The sequence below is a fragment of the Triticum aestivum genome, chromosome 4B (assembly GCF_018294505.1).
Source record: "Triticum aestivum cultivar Chinese Spring chromosome 4B, IWGSC CS RefSeq v2.1, whole genome shotgun sequence".
NCBI lineage: Eukaryota > Viridiplantae > Streptophyta > Magnoliopsida > Poales > Poaceae > Triticum > Triticum aestivum.
In genome coordinates, this window is record NC_057804.1 from 664,387,675 (window position 1) to 664,404,078 (window position 16,404).

The window sequence follows — 16,404 nt, forward strand, 5'->3', positions numbered from 1 at the left end:
CATCCCATGTACGTACACCGTTTCCATTCCACAGCTGTAAAAGTTCTTCAACTAATGGCCTTAGGTACACATCAATGTCGTTGCCGGTTTGCTTAGGGCCTTGGATGAGAACTGGCATCATAATGAACTTCCGCTTCATGCACATCCAAGGAGGAAGGTTATACATACATAGAGTCACGGGCCAGGTGCTGTGATTACTGCTCTGCTCCCCGAAAGGATTAATGCCATCCGCGCTTAAAGCAAACCATACATTCCTTGGCTCACTTGCAAACTCATCCCAGTACTTTCTCTCGATTTTTCTCCACTGCGACCCGTCAGTGGGTGCTCTCAACTTCCCGTCTTTCTTACGGTCCTCACTGTGCCATCGCATCAACTTGGCATGCTCTCTGTTTCTTAACAGACGTTTCAACCGTGGTATTATAGGAGCATACCACATCACCTTCGCAGGAACCCTCTTCCTGGGGGGCTCACCGTCAACATCACCAGGGTCATCTCGTCTGATCTTATATCGTAATGCACCGCATACCGGGCATGCGTTCAGATCCTTGTACGCACCACGGAAGAGGATGCAGTCATTAGGGCATGCATGTATCTTCTGCACCTCCAATCCTAGAGGGCATACGACCTTCTTTGCTACGTATGTACTGTCGGGAAATTCGTTATCCTTTGGAAGCTTCTTCTTCAATATTTTCGGTAGCTTCTCAAATCCTTTGTCAGGCACAGCATTCTCTGCCTTCCACTGCAGCAATTCCAGTACGGTACCGAGCTTTGTGTTGCCATCTTCGCAATTGGGGTACAACCCTTTTTTGTGGTCCTCTAACATGCAATCGAGCTTCAGCTTCTCCTTTTGACTTTCGCATTGCGTCCTTGCATCGACAATGACCCGGCGGAGATCATCATCATCGGGCACATCGTCTGGTTCCTCTTGATCTTCAGCAGCTTCACCCGTTGCAGCATCATCGTGCACATCGTCTGGTTCCTCTTGATCTTCAGTAGCATCACCGTATTCAGGGGGCACATAGTTGTCATCGTACTCTTCTTCTTCTCCGTCTTCCATCATAACCCCTATTTCTCCGTGCCTCGTCCAAACATTATAGTGTGGCATGAAACCCTTGTAAAGCAGGTGGGTGTGGAGGATTTTCCGGTCAGAGTAAGACTTCGTATTCCCACATATAGGGCATGGACAACACATAAAACCATTCTGCTTGTTTGCCTCAGCCACTTCGAGAAAATCATGCATGCCCTTAATGTACTCGGAGGTGTGTTTTGAACCGTACATCCATTGCCGGTTCATCTGCGTGCATTATATACAATTAAGTGTGTCAAAAATCATTACAGAACATCATGAATAGATAATTAAGTGACCAAATTAATAGAAGTTCATCATCACATTAAAACCAAAGTACATACATAGTTCTCATCTAACAACATAAAGCTCTGCAGAGCATCTAAATTAATTAAACCATACACTAAAACTATGTAAAACATTTCAATGCGAAAACAAATGCGATCATAATCGCAACCAATGTAACAACTGATCCAACGGCATAATGATACCAAGCCTCGGTATGAATGGCATATTTTCTAATCTTTCTAATCTTCAAGCGCATTGCATCCATCTTGATCTTGTGATCATCGACGACATCCGCAACATGCAACTCCAATATCATCTTCTCCTCCTCAATTTTTCTAATTTTTTCCTTCAACAAATTGTTTTCTTCTTCAACTAAATTTAACCTCTCGACAATAGGGTCGGTTGGAATTTCCGGTTCAACAACCTCCTAGATAAATAAAATCTATGTCACGTTGGTCGGCATAATTGTCATAAATAATAAATGAACCAATAGTTATGAAAAGATAATATATACCACATCTGAATCATAGACAGGACGAGGGCCGACGGGGGCGGATACCAAAACCATCGCACTATATAAGATGCAATAATAAAAGTAAGAAAATTAAGATTTTTTTCCTTTCAGAAAGAAGATAAGAACAAGAGGCTCACCACGGTGGTGCCGGCGACGAGATCGGCGCGGGCGATCGACGGCGGTGAAGATGGGGATGGGACGTGACGGACCGCTAAACCTAGACAAATATTAAGGAAAATGGAGCTTGGAGGTCGAGCTTGGAGAGGAGAAAGCTTAAGTAGTGTGGCTCGGGCATTCCATCGAACACCTCATGTGCATAGTAGGTGATCTAGAGCACCACAAAGCTCTCCCCTCGCCGGCCACGAAAAACAGAGCACTGGGAGTGTTCTGCTCGCGGGCGAGGGGTAGATATAGGCAACTAATTGGTCCCGGTTCGTACCACGAACCGGGACTAAAGGGCAGCCTTTGGTCCCGGTTCATTCCGGTTGTTCATTCCACCAACCGGGACCAATGATGGTGGGCCAGGAGCGAGGCCCATTGGTCCTGGTTCGTCCCACCAACCGGAACCAATAGGTCCTGCCGAACCGGGACCAATGGCCCACGTGGCCCGGCCGGCCCCCGGGGCTCACGAACCGGGTCCAGTGCCCTCATTGGTCCCGGTTCTGGATTGAACCGGGACTAATGGGCTGACCCGGCCTGGACCATTGCCCCCTTTCTACTAGTGTCCCCGGTGGCGTCCCCCCTGATGGCAGCATGTTCCCAGCCACCTGAACTCTCGCCAAACGTAGCTTTTGTTACCATTGATGCAGCTCTCGGCGTCCTCGCTTCCAGCATCGCAAATTCTGGGTGTAGCATTCGAGTTAACTTGTCTCGCGGCCAAGGTACTAGCATCGAGTATAGCCGGTGGTAGCAAATCAGATGGCCGGTTCCAGCATATAGCAACAGAGTTGCAGCATTTGATGGTGAGAGAGGGCACGACATCCCACAGTTGCATCTCCTCCCCCTAGATGGTTGCAGCTCCTATTCCCAACGGTTCCAGCTTTTGGCATCGCCTGTTCCAGCAAATTTCCATGCAGGTTGTAACTTGTGGTTCGCCAGTCACAGCAAAAAACGTGTCCCCCGTCGATGGCGCCGGTTGCAGCTTTTTTTTTGCCGGTTGCAGCTCATGGCGGCACCACCGTCGCTGTCAGTAGCAAACATTGTGCCGGTTGTAGCTTCTTTCGCCTGTTCCAGCCCATCGCGGCACCACCGTCGAGGTCGTAGCAAACCGGTTTGCCGGTTGCAGCTTTTTCTTTTGCCGGTTCCAACACATCACAGCACCACCATCGTCGACGTAGCAAAAGCGGTTGCCTGTAGCAGTTTTTTTTGGTCGGTTCCAGCAGACGACGCGGCCGATAGCAGCCCCAGAGCTCGCCGGTTCCAGCGGTGTTTGGTGCTTTCAGCAAAAAATGGTCGGAGAAGGTTGACAACGGCGGTCCTACAGGATAGTGGCAGCCTGGACGTAGGTAGGAGAAGGGGAGGCGAGAGGTAGGAGAAGTAGTTAATTCGGGACGAAGCGCTGGATCAAGAAAGGATAAGGAACATGTGAAGGAGAAAAAGAGATAAGGTAGTTCCATGTCTTTCCATGGGTGGCCCACATGCCCTTACGTGTCGTAGATTGAATCGCGGGGAGCGTGCAGCCTGGACGCAGCCGGCCGAAAGTTTCGCCGGCGCACCGATTTTCAACGTTCTAGAGGGAGCCAAAAGCAATTGCCTCCTAAGTGAATGATTATTTATTTTCGACTTTTAGTATTTTTCTTGAAATATTAGCCGTCTTTTGAGTCATTGGATAACATTTAACTTATCATGCTCACCTTCCCGCATATGATATGTACACTAAAAATAGTAGTAACATTCTCTTGAGCCAATGCTCCCTCCGAGAGGCACCGAGGAAATCTCAAAAAATGTTGGCTAGCGGCTATATTAAATGTATATATTTTCACGTGCACAAGGATATGTATGGTAAGATGTAAAATTGAGTTTGAGGAGGGAGTTGCTCCAAGCTTCTACGGGTTGATAGCCTTGGCTTGTCTACTTAATGAGAAGCCATGTGTTGTCCGCAACCTTCTTATGAACAAATGACTGCCAAAACATAGAAAACGTGAACAACATGCTACGTACGGGGTGACACGTGTGCTTAATGCTAATGACATACGAGACAGTAGTTCGTGGTTCCGTGGCTAACGAGGAGAGCATGAGCCAATAAACCGAAGTCCAAAATTTAATTTGCTAGCTTTACAAAAAGGGGACCGATAGGCACCGGTGCGCCGTCCCAAACTTTGGGCCGGTCGCATCCCACACGTACGCCGTGAGCTGTGTGGTCGTTAGATTTGGACCGAAAAGAAAACGATTCGCCCTCACCCAACGCCCTTCCCCTTCTTCCTCAATCTCACGTCCGTTGACTAAATCCATAGACTAGTACCGCGCCACGATGTTGCTCCTCGCCGGCGGCAGCGCCGCGCCTACTCGATGCCGGCCCCTAGCACCAAAAAAGGCTTCCCCGGTGGCGTCCCCCCTGATGGCAGCATGTTCCCAGCCACCCGAACTCTCGCCAAACATAGATTTTGTTACCATTGATGCAGCTCTCGGCGTCCTCGCTTCCAGCATCGCAAAATCCGGGTGTAGCATTCGAGTTAACTTGTTTCGCGGCCAAGGTACTAGCATCGAGTATAGACGGTGGTAGCAAATCAGATGGCCGGTTCCAGCATCTAGCAACGGAGTTGCAGCATTTTACGGTGAGAGAGGGCACGACGTCCCACAGTTGCATCTCCTCCCCCTAGATGGTTGCAGGTCCTATTCCCAACGGTTCCAACTTTTGGCATCGCCGGTTCCAGCAAATTTCCTTGCAGGTTGTAACTTGTGGTCCGCCAGTCGCAGCAAAAAACGTGTCCCCCATCGATGGCGTCGGTTGCAGCTTTTTTTGGCCGGTTGCAGCTCATGGCGGCACCACCGTCGCTGTCAGTAGCAAACTTGTGCCGGTTGTAGCTTCTTTCGCCTGTTCCAGCCCATCGCGGCACCACCGTCGAGGTCGTAGCAAACCGGTTTGCCGGTTGCAGCTTTTTCTTTTGCTGGTTCCAACACATCATGGCACCACCATCGTCGACATAGCAAAAGCGGTTGCTGGTTGCAGCTTTTTTTTGGTCGGTTCCAGCAGACGACGCGGCCGATAGCAGCACCAGAGCTCGCCGGTTCCAGCGGTGTTTGGTGCTTGCAGCAAAAAATGGTCGGAGAAGGTTGACAGCGGTGGTCCTACAGGATAGTGGCAGCCTGGACGTAGGTAGGAGAAGGGGAGGCGAGAGGTAGGAGAAGTAGTTAATTCGGGACGAAGCGCTCGATCAGGAAAGTATAAGGAACGTGTGAAGGAGAAAAAGAGATAAGGTAGTTCCATGTCTTTCCATGTGTGGCCCACATGCCCTTACGTGTCGTAGATTGAATCACGGGGAGCGTGCAGCCTGGACACAACCGGCCGAAAGTTGCGCCGGTGCACCGATTTCAAACGTTTCCCTTACAAAAAATAACTGAATGATTGTAGCTCGTGTATGTGTAAACGATAGTGTGATATCCGGCCTTGTACAAATTTAAGGCCGAAGTATTTCTATTAGTATTGTTTAGCAAGAAAGCTTACATTTTTTTGCCAGAATACTTGGGAGCTTTATTGATGAAATAGCATGTAGTTACAATCAGCCCTTAAGTTGTTAACAATGAAAGGAGGGCAGTCCTCAAGCCAGCACTCCGAAGCCAATAAGGCGCAAGCCTTCTTGGCACACAAATCAGCCAGAGTATTTACCTCTCTGGATACATGCCTAATAGTAAAAGAAATAAAAGATAACGACTTCTCCCGAATTTCATCTAAGATAGGCGCGACAATTGCTCTTGAACTATCGCGCGAAGACCAGAGGTTGACAACCTCTAAACAATCCACCTCCATCACTACATATGAGAACCCACGTAGTTGTGCAAAGATAACTCCTTCCCGTAGCGCCAGAGCTTCAGCAATGAAGGGATCTGATATTCCCGGGAACGGTTTACTCCACGGTCCCATGAACGACAGATGAGACCTTGCCACACCTCCACCTCCCGCACATGAAGCTTCAATGCTTGTTGCTCCGTCCGTATTGATCTTAATCTAGCCCACATCAGGAGGACACCATTGGAGACCCATGACACCTCGCATGGGCTTTGGGAACTCAAGCAAAAGTAAATCATTATGGACTGTTTTGATCGCATGAACTGGATCATAAGAAACTTGATCATGGGTCCACCGATTCCTTGCCTACCAAATCGCATGCATAACTGTTATAATTTTTCCTCTGTCTTGATCCAAGATCTGATCATCCATTAGCACGTCCCTTTCCCAAGTGTTCAAATTCAGCAGCGGCAAAGTAACACCCATGAAATCATGTGCAGCATCCCAGAACAGTCGTGCATGTGTGCAACCTATCAACGCATGGTGCAAGTCTTTCATTGCAACCTTGCATAGATCACATATCACCGTCGTACGGATATGACGGTGATGAAGAGTAGCATAGTCTGGGAGAATTCCCCGCAGCACACGCCACCAAAAAACTCGTACTCTGGGAATTACCTTGAGTTTCCACAAGGCAGTCCACACGTGTTTATCTGACGATGATGGATCCGTTATCGTTCCTTCCTCTGGAGCAGATTGCTTGTTATGAGTCACTAGAGCATGATAAGCCGATTTAACAGAATAAACACCAGACTTCTCCAGATCCCAAGCAATATAATCCTCTCCCCCAGAAGCTCTCAATGGTAAATTCAAGATAGCCGCTTGATCTGAAGGTAGGAAATTCCTTCGAATTAGATCAACATCCCATGCCCCCGTCTCATGATCGAACAGTTCAGAGACCCGAGGGATAGGGTCAGTCCCAATCCGACCAGTAGGTATACGAGTGCTCGTGCTCGGGATCCATCTACCTGTCCAGGTGGAGATAGACGCACCATTCGCCACTCGCTTGATCAGGCCACATTCCAGTGCCTTTCTGCCTGCTATGATCGCCTTCCACATCGCCGACGACAAGCGAGGCGCATGAGCTTCCATGAAGTCACGATCATGAAAGTATTTTCCCTTCAACACTCTGGAGCATAAAGAGTTAGGATGAGTTAAAAGCCGCCACCCATGCTTACCAAGCAAGGCTAGGTTAAAACTCTTGAAATCCCGGAACCCCATTCCTCCTTGCATCTTTGGCACAGTAAGATTTTCCCAAGATACCCAATGCAAAGACCTTCGATCAATGGAGCTACTCCACCAGTACTTTGCCATCGGGGATGTAAGTTGTGAACAAACCTTCTTGGTCAAAAGAAACCAAGACATGCTAAACGTGGGTATGGCTTGAACCACTGATTTGAGCAGAATCTCCCTACCTGCACATGCCAAATTTTTCTCAGACCATCCTTGCATTTTGTTTCGGCCCCTCTCAACAATATGAGCAACCGCTCGTAATCTTTCCAACCGCTGTCGGTAGACCCAAATATCATTCAGTGAAAGCTTCCACAAAGATTCCAAGTGTATATTTTATGTCCTGTCTCAACTCTTGAGAAGCATTGGGACTAAAATAAACAGCACTTTTCTCCCAGTTGACTGCCTGACCAGAACAGGTAGCGTAAATCCTGAGAATATCATTCAATCTATTTGCACTTTCCACCTTGGCGTTCATGAAAATTAGACTGTCATCTGCAAAGAGCAAATGATTTACCCACGGGGAGTGGATGCTCACCCTGATCCCCCTATCAACATATGCACCACCATAATAATTCATCAAAGAGGTTAGGCCTTCTCCACATATCAAAAAGAGGAAGGGGGAGGCTGGATCACCCTGACGTAGGCCTCTGGATTGCGTGAAGTATGGCAAGAGCGACCCGTTCACCTTTACCACAAACCGGACAGAGGTGACGCACTTCATAATGAGGCGTACAAACTTCTCGCCAAATCCCAGCCTAGTTAGCATAGCCTCCAAGTAGAGCCACTCGACGCGGTCGTAGGCTTTCAACATGTCAAGCTTAACATCACATGAGGCTTGTTTGCATCGCTTCTTTTTCTTCATCGCATGCACACTTTCATAAGCTACCAGAACGTTGTCTGCAATCAAACGTCCTGGCACAAATTTACTTTGTTCCTCCCCAATTATCTTGTCCATGAAGCCACGGAGTCTGTTTGTAATTGCCTTGGCAGCAATTTTGTACAAGACCGGGCACAAAGAAATTTGTCGGAATTGAGAAATTTTTTGAGGGTTACGTACCTTGGGAATGAGAGTAATAGCTGTATCATTTAGGCCCAAAGGCAGTTCACCCCCATTCAGAAAATCTAGGACAGCCTCTGTGACATCTGCCCCTAGAATATCCCAATGCCGCTGAAAGAAGCCAGTAGTAAAACCGTCCACTCCGGGCGCCTTAGACGGCACCATCTAGAAAAGTGCCACTCGCACCTCCTCAGCTGTGAAATCCTTCTCGAGCATAACATTCATAGGGTCATTGACACGAGAGGGTACGAATTGTAGGAGCGTAGACATATCGTTAAAACCATGAGATTGATATAGGTCTTGATAAAACCCCATGATTTCATGTTGCACTTCACCCGGGTCATCGCATATTGTTCCATCCGCTCTCTCAACGGAAGAAGTTCTGTTAGTTCGGCTGTGCTTCGCCGCTTGGGCTTGATAATATTTAGTGTTTCGGTCCCCTTTGCGTAGCCAATTAATTCTTGATCATTGCTTCAACCAAACCTCCTCTCGCCGTAAGGTTTCCTGAAGCTGCGCCGCTAGTGACAACTCCTCCGCATTCGGTCCCCGTCCAATCGAGGCTGCTCGGAGGCGTTCCAGATTTTTTTGTAGCTTTCGCACCCTTTTGGTGATGTTACCAAACTCCCGATCACCCCATGATCCCAGCTTCTCCTGGACAGACCTTAGTGCATGCACAACGCCCTCCAAACCTGCGTGACCCACCTCTGACTGCCAAATATTTTTTACCAAAGCATCATAGTCACTATGAGACTGCCAAACATTTTCATACTGGAACGGGCGCCAGCCAAGCCGATCCCCTCGCTCCCGAACACATCTCAACTCGGCAAGAACATAGCAATGATCTGAAGCTGTCAAACTGATATGTTTCACAGTAGAATATGCAAACAAGGATAGAAAATCTGCAGTAGCTACAACACGATCGAGTCTTTGGTCGTTTCCTTTTTGGGTCAGCCAAAATTTACGTACACATTTCCGGCCAGGACACATGCAGGAGAGATGAACCTAATAAATGAACTTGTATATGAGTTGGACCACCAAGCTGTAATAGCTTAGTTGGCTAGAGCGTGTGGCTGTAAACCACAAGGCCCGAGGTTCGAGCCCTCCTTCTAGCACATTTTTTAGTTCTTTTTTGCAAATTCTCGTCATTGCACTTTCCTTTTTATTTTCATTTTTTTTTGCAAATTCTCAACATTGAACTTTCCTTTTAATATAAAGAGAAATTTATACAATTGCTCTTTTTCAATGCAATTCACCGCACAATACATATAAATCTTCTCTAGATCAAAATCAAGAAATCTATCAAGATTAAATTTTGGAATACCCTCAGTTATATGTTTCATTTCTTCATACCCCAAAAGAAGACTAAGCTATTTATGATGCCCAAGGGTAATCAAGTTATCACAATTTTTGGACATGATTCGATCATGAAACTATTTGCATTGGAGATTTAAATGACCACGTTCATTGCAAAGTTCACAAGGAGCGCGAAAAATATTGAATTTTTCAGCACAAACATCAAGACTTTCTTACAACCTTTTAGTTTCTAAATACTTATGCCTCTTGCAATATATATCTTTTCTATTTGGTGTGTTCATGCAAACATGCACTCCACAAAAGTTGACATGCTTATAAGAGATATTTTCATCATGACTAGAGCAATCATCATTAGTACTAAGGATATTCAAGGAGTTCATACTAACAACATTGCAATCATGCTCATCATTCAAAGGTTTAGTGTCAAACATTCTATAGATTTTTTTTCTAGCACTTGAGCACAATTTTCCTTTTCATTATACTCACGAAAGATATTAAAAAGACGAAGCGTATGAGACAAACTTAACCCCATTTTTTTGTAGTTTTCTTTTATAAACTAAACTAGTGATAAAAAAAGAAACAAAAAGATTCGATTGCAAGGTCTAAAGATATACCTTCAAGCACTCACCTCCCCGGCAACGGCGCCAGAAAAGAGCTTGATGTCTACTACACAACCTTCTTCTTGTAGACGTTGTTGGGCCTGCAAGTGCACAGGTTTGTAGGACAGTAGCAAATTTCCCTCAAGTGGATGACCTAAGGTTTATCAATCCATAGGAGGTGTAGGATGAAGATGGTCTCTCTCAAACAACCCTGCAACCAAATAACAAAGAGTCTCTTGTGTCCCCAACACACCCAATACAATAGTAAATTGTATAGGTGCACTAGTTCGGCGAAGAGATGGTGATACAAGTGCAATACGGATGGTAGATAAAGGTTTTTGTAACCTGAAATAATAAAAACAGCAAGGTAACTAGTGATAAAAGTGAGCATAAACGGTATTGCAATGATAGGAAACAAGGCATATGGTTCATACTTTCACTAGTGCAAGTTCTCTCAACAATAATAACATAGATAGATCATATAACAATCCCTCAACATGCAACAAAGAGTCACTCCAAAGCCACTAACAGCGGAGAACAAACAAAGATATTATGGTAGGGTACGAAACCACCTCAAAGTTATTCTTTCGGATCAATCTATTCAAGAGTTCGTACTAGAATAACACCTTAAGATATAAATCAACCAAAACCCTAATGTCACCTAGATACTCCATTGTCACCTCAAGTATCCGTGGGCATGATTATATGATATGCGTCACACAATCTCACATTCATCTATTCAACCAACACAAAGTACTTCAAAGAGTGCCCCAAAGTTTCTACCGGAGAGTCAAGACGAAAACGTGTGTCAACCCCTATGCATAGGTTCATGGGCGGAACCCGCAAGTTGATCACCAAAACATACATCAAGTGGCACATGATATCCCATTGTCACCACAGATAAACACGGCAAGACATACATCAAGTGTTCTCAAATCCTTAAAGACTCAATCCGATAAGACAACTTCAAAGGGAAAACTCAATACATTACAAGAGATTAGAGGGGGAGAAACATCATAAGATTCAACTATAATATCAAAGCTCGGGATACATCAAGATCGTGCCATAGAGAGAACTAAGAGAGATCAAACACATAGCTACTGGTACATACCCTCAGCCCCGAGGGTGAACTACTCCCTCCTCGTCATGGAGAGCGCCGGGATGGGTTCCCCCCTCTGTGAGGGTGCTGGAATGGGCTCCCGAGAGGTTTTTGGTGGCTACAGAGGCTTGCGGCGGCGGAACTCCTGATGTATCTTCTGTTCTGATGTTTTTAGGGTACGTAGGCTTATATAGGCGAAAGAAGTCGGTCGGGGGAGCCTCGTGGGGCCCACGAGAGGGTAGGGCGTGACAAGGTGGGGTGGGCGCGCCCCCCTATCTCGTGGCCTCCTCGAGGATCTTCTGACATGAACTCCAAGTCTCCCGGATCATATTCTTCCTAAAAATCACGCTCCCGAAGGTTTCATTCCGTTTGGACTCCGTTTGATATTCCTTTTCTTCGAAATACTGAAACATGCAATAAAACAGCAATATGGGCTGGGCGTCCGGTTAATAGATTAGTCCCAAAAGTAATATAAAAGTGTATAATAAAGCCTATAATCATTCAAAACAGATAATAAAATACCATGGATGCTTCATAAATTATAGATACGTTGGAGACGTATCAGCATCCCCAAGCTTAATTCCTACTCGTCCTCGAGTAGGTAAATGATAAAAGAAAGAATTTATGAAGTGTGAATGCTAGAAGGTGAACAAGTTTGATCAATCATAATTTCAATCACCTTTTTCTAGCATGATTATAAGTCATAACGGTAGTTCATCTCATAAAACTTCTCATGATCAAGTAACAATCTATTCACATGTTAAAGCATAGATCATAAACTTTCTTGAAACCTAGCAAATTTCATTCTTAGTCATCAAACAATTGCAATTCATCTTATTTTCAGGAATAGCAAACTCCACATACTCAACTATCATATAGTCTTCTACAATTGCTAACACTCACGCAATACTAATGGTTATGGAGTTTCAATCGGACACTGAGAAAGATAGGGGCTTATAGTGTTGCCTCCCAACGTATTCACCTTTGGGTGATGTCAACAGTAATAGTTCATGCTAACTTACATCCAATTGGATATATAAATCAGGATCACACCAACACAAAGTGCTTGCCAAAGGATAAAATTAAAAAGGGGAAAGGTGAAGATCACCTTGACTCTTGCATAAAGTAGAAGACATAAAGTAAAAGATAGGCCCTTCGCAGAGGGAAGCAGAGGTTGTCATGCGCTTTTAGGGTTGGATACACAAAATCTTAATGCGAAAGTACGTCACTTTATATTGCCCCTTGTATATGGACCTTTATTATGCAGTCCGTCGCCTTTATTGCTTCCATAACAAGATCGTACAAAACTTATTTTCTCCGCACTAATAAGTCATGCATATTTAAAGACCAATTTTTATTTCTTGCACCGATGACAACTTACTTGAAGGATCTTACTCAATCCATAGGTAGGTATGGTGGACTCTCATGGCAAAAACTGGGTTTAAGGATATTTGGAAGCACAAGTAGTATCTCTACTTAGTGCAAGGAATTTTGGCTAGCATGAGGGGGACAGGCAAGCTCAACACGTTTGAATGATCCATGACAATATACTTTAACTGAGATGTGAGAAAACATAACCCATTACATTGTCTTCCTTGTCCAACATCAACTCTTTAGCATGTCATAAATAATGAGTGCTCACAATTATAAAAGATGTCTAGGATAGTATATTTATATGTCAAATCTCTCTTCCTTCAATATTCTTTCATGAATTGTTCAAATGACCAATACAATGCTTGCTAACCTTCAATAAATTTACAACCTCTACTTCTTAGATGTGAAGTCATTACTCCCCATGGGATAAGAAAATGAGACATATATAATTTCAGATTTATGACATTCAACTTATTCAACCATTTACTCATAGGATATAAGTGAAGCACACGAGTAAATGACAAACTACTCCAAAAAGATATAAGTGAAGATCAATGAGTAGTTAAATAATTATGTAACTATGTGAAGACTCTCTCTCATTAAAGAATTTCAGATCTTGGTATTGTATTCAAATAGCAAGCAAAACAAAAATAAAATGACATTGCATGGATAGCACAACTCATGTGAAGAAGCAAAAACTTAGGCTCAGCCGATACTAATCGATAGTTGTTGAAGAAGAAAGGTGGGATGCCTACCAGGGCATCCCCAAGCTTAGATGCTTGAGACTTCTTGAAATATTATCTTGGGGTGCCTTGGGAATCCCCAAGCTTGAACTTTTGTGCCTCCCTAATTTCTCTCATATCATGGTTTCTCTTTTTATCAAAAGCTTCATCCACACCAAACTCAACAAGAACTCGTGAGATAGGTTAGTATAAACCAATGCAAAACCTTATCATTTTCTACTGTAACAAATCACTTAAATTATTATTCAACATTTCATACTAAATGTCTCTGCATATTCAATACTCCTATCCTCAAATAGAATCATTAAACATGCAAACATATGCAAACAATGCAACCATAACAGCAATCTGCCAAAACAGTACAGTCTGTAAAGGATTCAAGAGTATCAATACTTCCCTTACTCCAAAAATTATGAAAAAATACTATGCTGTATAAGATTTATCAGAGATCAATATGCAAAAAGTTTCAACATTATACCATTCTTTGAATTTTCTAGGGAATTTTAGCAACAGTGGTAAACTATCTGTTTTCAAACATCAACATGTATACTAGCAAAATAAGCATGGTAAAGGCTATCCTTGACATTTTTATTGAAAATAAAGATGCAAAAAATTATTCTAAATAACAGCAAGCAAATACTAACAAAATAAAATGATGCTCCAAGCAAAACACATATCATGTGGCGAATAAAAATATAGCTTCAAGTAAAGTTACCGATGAACGAAGACGAAAGAGGGGATGCCTTCCGGGGCATCCCCAAGCTTAGGCTCTTGGTTGTCCTTGAATATTACCTTGGGGTGCCTTGGGAATGCCCAAGCTTAGGCTCTTTCCACTCCTTATTCCATAGTCCATCGAATCTTTATCCAAAACATGAAAACTTCAACCACACAAAACTCAAAACAAAACTCATAAGCTCCGATAGTATAAGAAAATAAATCACCACTTAGGTATTGTAATGAACTGTTGGGGAACGTTGCAGAAAATTAAAATTTTTTCTACGGTTTCACCAAGATCCATCTATGAGTTCATCTAAGCAACGAGTCAAGGGAGTGAGTTTGCATCTACATACCACTTGTAGATCGCGTGCGGAAGCGTTCAAGGGAAGGGTGATGATGGAGTCGTACTCGACGTGATTCAGATCACCGATGACCAAGTGCCGAACGGACAGCACCTCCGCGTTCAACACACGTACGGGACGGACGACGTCTCCTCCGTCTTGATCCAGCAAGGAGGAAGGAGAGGTTGAGGAAGACAGCTCCAACGGCAGCACGACGGCGTGGTGTTGGTGGAGAAGCAGCACTACGGCAGGGCTTCGCCAAGCTCGTGACGGAGGAGGAGTGGTGTTGGGGAGGGGAGGGGCTGCGCCTTGAGTTTTGTATTGCAGCCCTCCCCTCACCCCTCTATTTATAGGGGAAGGGGCAAGAGGGGCCGGCCCCTCTAGATGGGATCTAGAGGGGGGGCGGCAGCCAGGGAGGGGGGGACTTGCCCCCCAAGCAAAGGGGGCGCCCCCTCTAGGGTTCCCCCCCCAACCCTAGGCGCATGGGCCCAAGGGGGGGGGGGCGCTCCCAGCCCTCCAGGGGGTGGTTCCCTGCCCCACGTGGCCCATGTAGCTCACCAAGAGGGGTGGCCCCTCCTGGTGGACCCCCGGAACCCTTCGGTGGCCCCGGTACAATACCGATATGTCACCGAAACTTTCCGGTGTCCGCCATATATAAATCTTTACCTACGGACCCTTACGGAACTCCTCGTGACGTCCGGGATCTCATCCGGGACTCCGAACAACATTCGGTAATCACATACAAGTCTTCCTAATAACCCTAGCGTCACCGAACCTTAAGTGTGTAGACCCGACGGGTTCGGGAGACACGCACACATGACCGAGACGGCTCTCCGGTCAATAACCAATAGCGGGATCTGGATACCCATGTTGGCTCCCACATGCTCCTCGATGATGTCATCGGATGAACCACGATGTCGAGGATTCAAGTAACCCCGTATACTATTCCCTTTGTCAGACAGTACGTTACATGCCCGAGACTCGATCGTCGGTATCCCAATACCTCGTTCAGTCTCGTTACCGGCAAGTCACTTTACTCGTACCGTAATGCATGATCCCGTGACCAAACACTTGGTCACTTTGAGCTCATTATGATGATGCATTACCGAGTGGGCCCAGAGATACCTCTCCGTCATACGGAGTGACAAATCCCAGTCTCGATCCGTGTCAACCCAACAGACACTTTCGGAGATACCTGTAGTGCACCTTTATAGTCACCCAGTTATGTTGTGACGTTTGGTACACCCAAAGCACTCCTACGGTATCCGGGAGTTAGACGATCTCATGGTCTAAGAAAGAGATACTTGACATTGAAAAAGCTCTAGCAAAACGAACTACACGATCTTGTGCTATGCTTAGGATTGGGTCTTGTCCATCACATCATTCTCCTAAGGATGTGATCCCGTTGTCAATGACATCTAATGTCCATAGTCAGGAAACCATGACTATCTGTTGACCAACGAGCTAGTCAACTAGAGGCTCACTAGGGACATGTTATGGTCTATGTATTCACACGTGTATTACGATTTCCGGATAATACAGTTATAGCATGAATAAAGGACAATTATCATGAACAAGGAAATATAATAATAATGCTTTTATTATTGCCTCTAGGGCATATTTCCAACAGTCTCCCACTTGCACTAGAGTCAATAATCTAGTTACATTGTGATGAATCGAACACCCATAGAATTCTGGTGTTGATCATGTTTTGCTCGCGAGAGAGGTTTAGTCAACGGATCTGCGACATTCAGATCCGTATGTACTTTGCAAATATCTATGTCTCCATCTTGAACATTTTCATGGATGGAGTTGAAGCGACGCTTGATGTGCCTGGTCTTCTTGTGAAACCTGGGCTCCTTGGCAAGGGCAATAGCTCCAGTGTTGTCACAGAAGAGTTTGATTGGCCCCGACGCATTGGGTATGGCTCGTAGGTCGGTGATGAACTCCCTCAACCAAATTGCTTCATGCACTGCCTCCGAGGCTGCCATGTACTCCGCTTCACATGTAGATCCCGCCACGACGCTCTGCTTGCAGCTGCACCAGCTTACTG

The 16,404-nt window shown here is 45.2% G+C and overlaps 1 non-coding gene across 1 annotated transcript; it reads left to right on the top strand.

Annotated features, from left to right (window-relative positions):
* Positions 1 to 9,202: 9,202 nt before the first annotated feature.
* On the top strand, positions 9,203 to 9,276 carry TRNAY-GUA (transfer RNA tyrosine (anticodon GUA)). Its single transcript has one exon. It is a non-coding gene; the product is annotated as a tRNA-Tyr (tRNA).
* Positions 9,277 to 16,404: the final 7,128 nt, after the last annotated feature.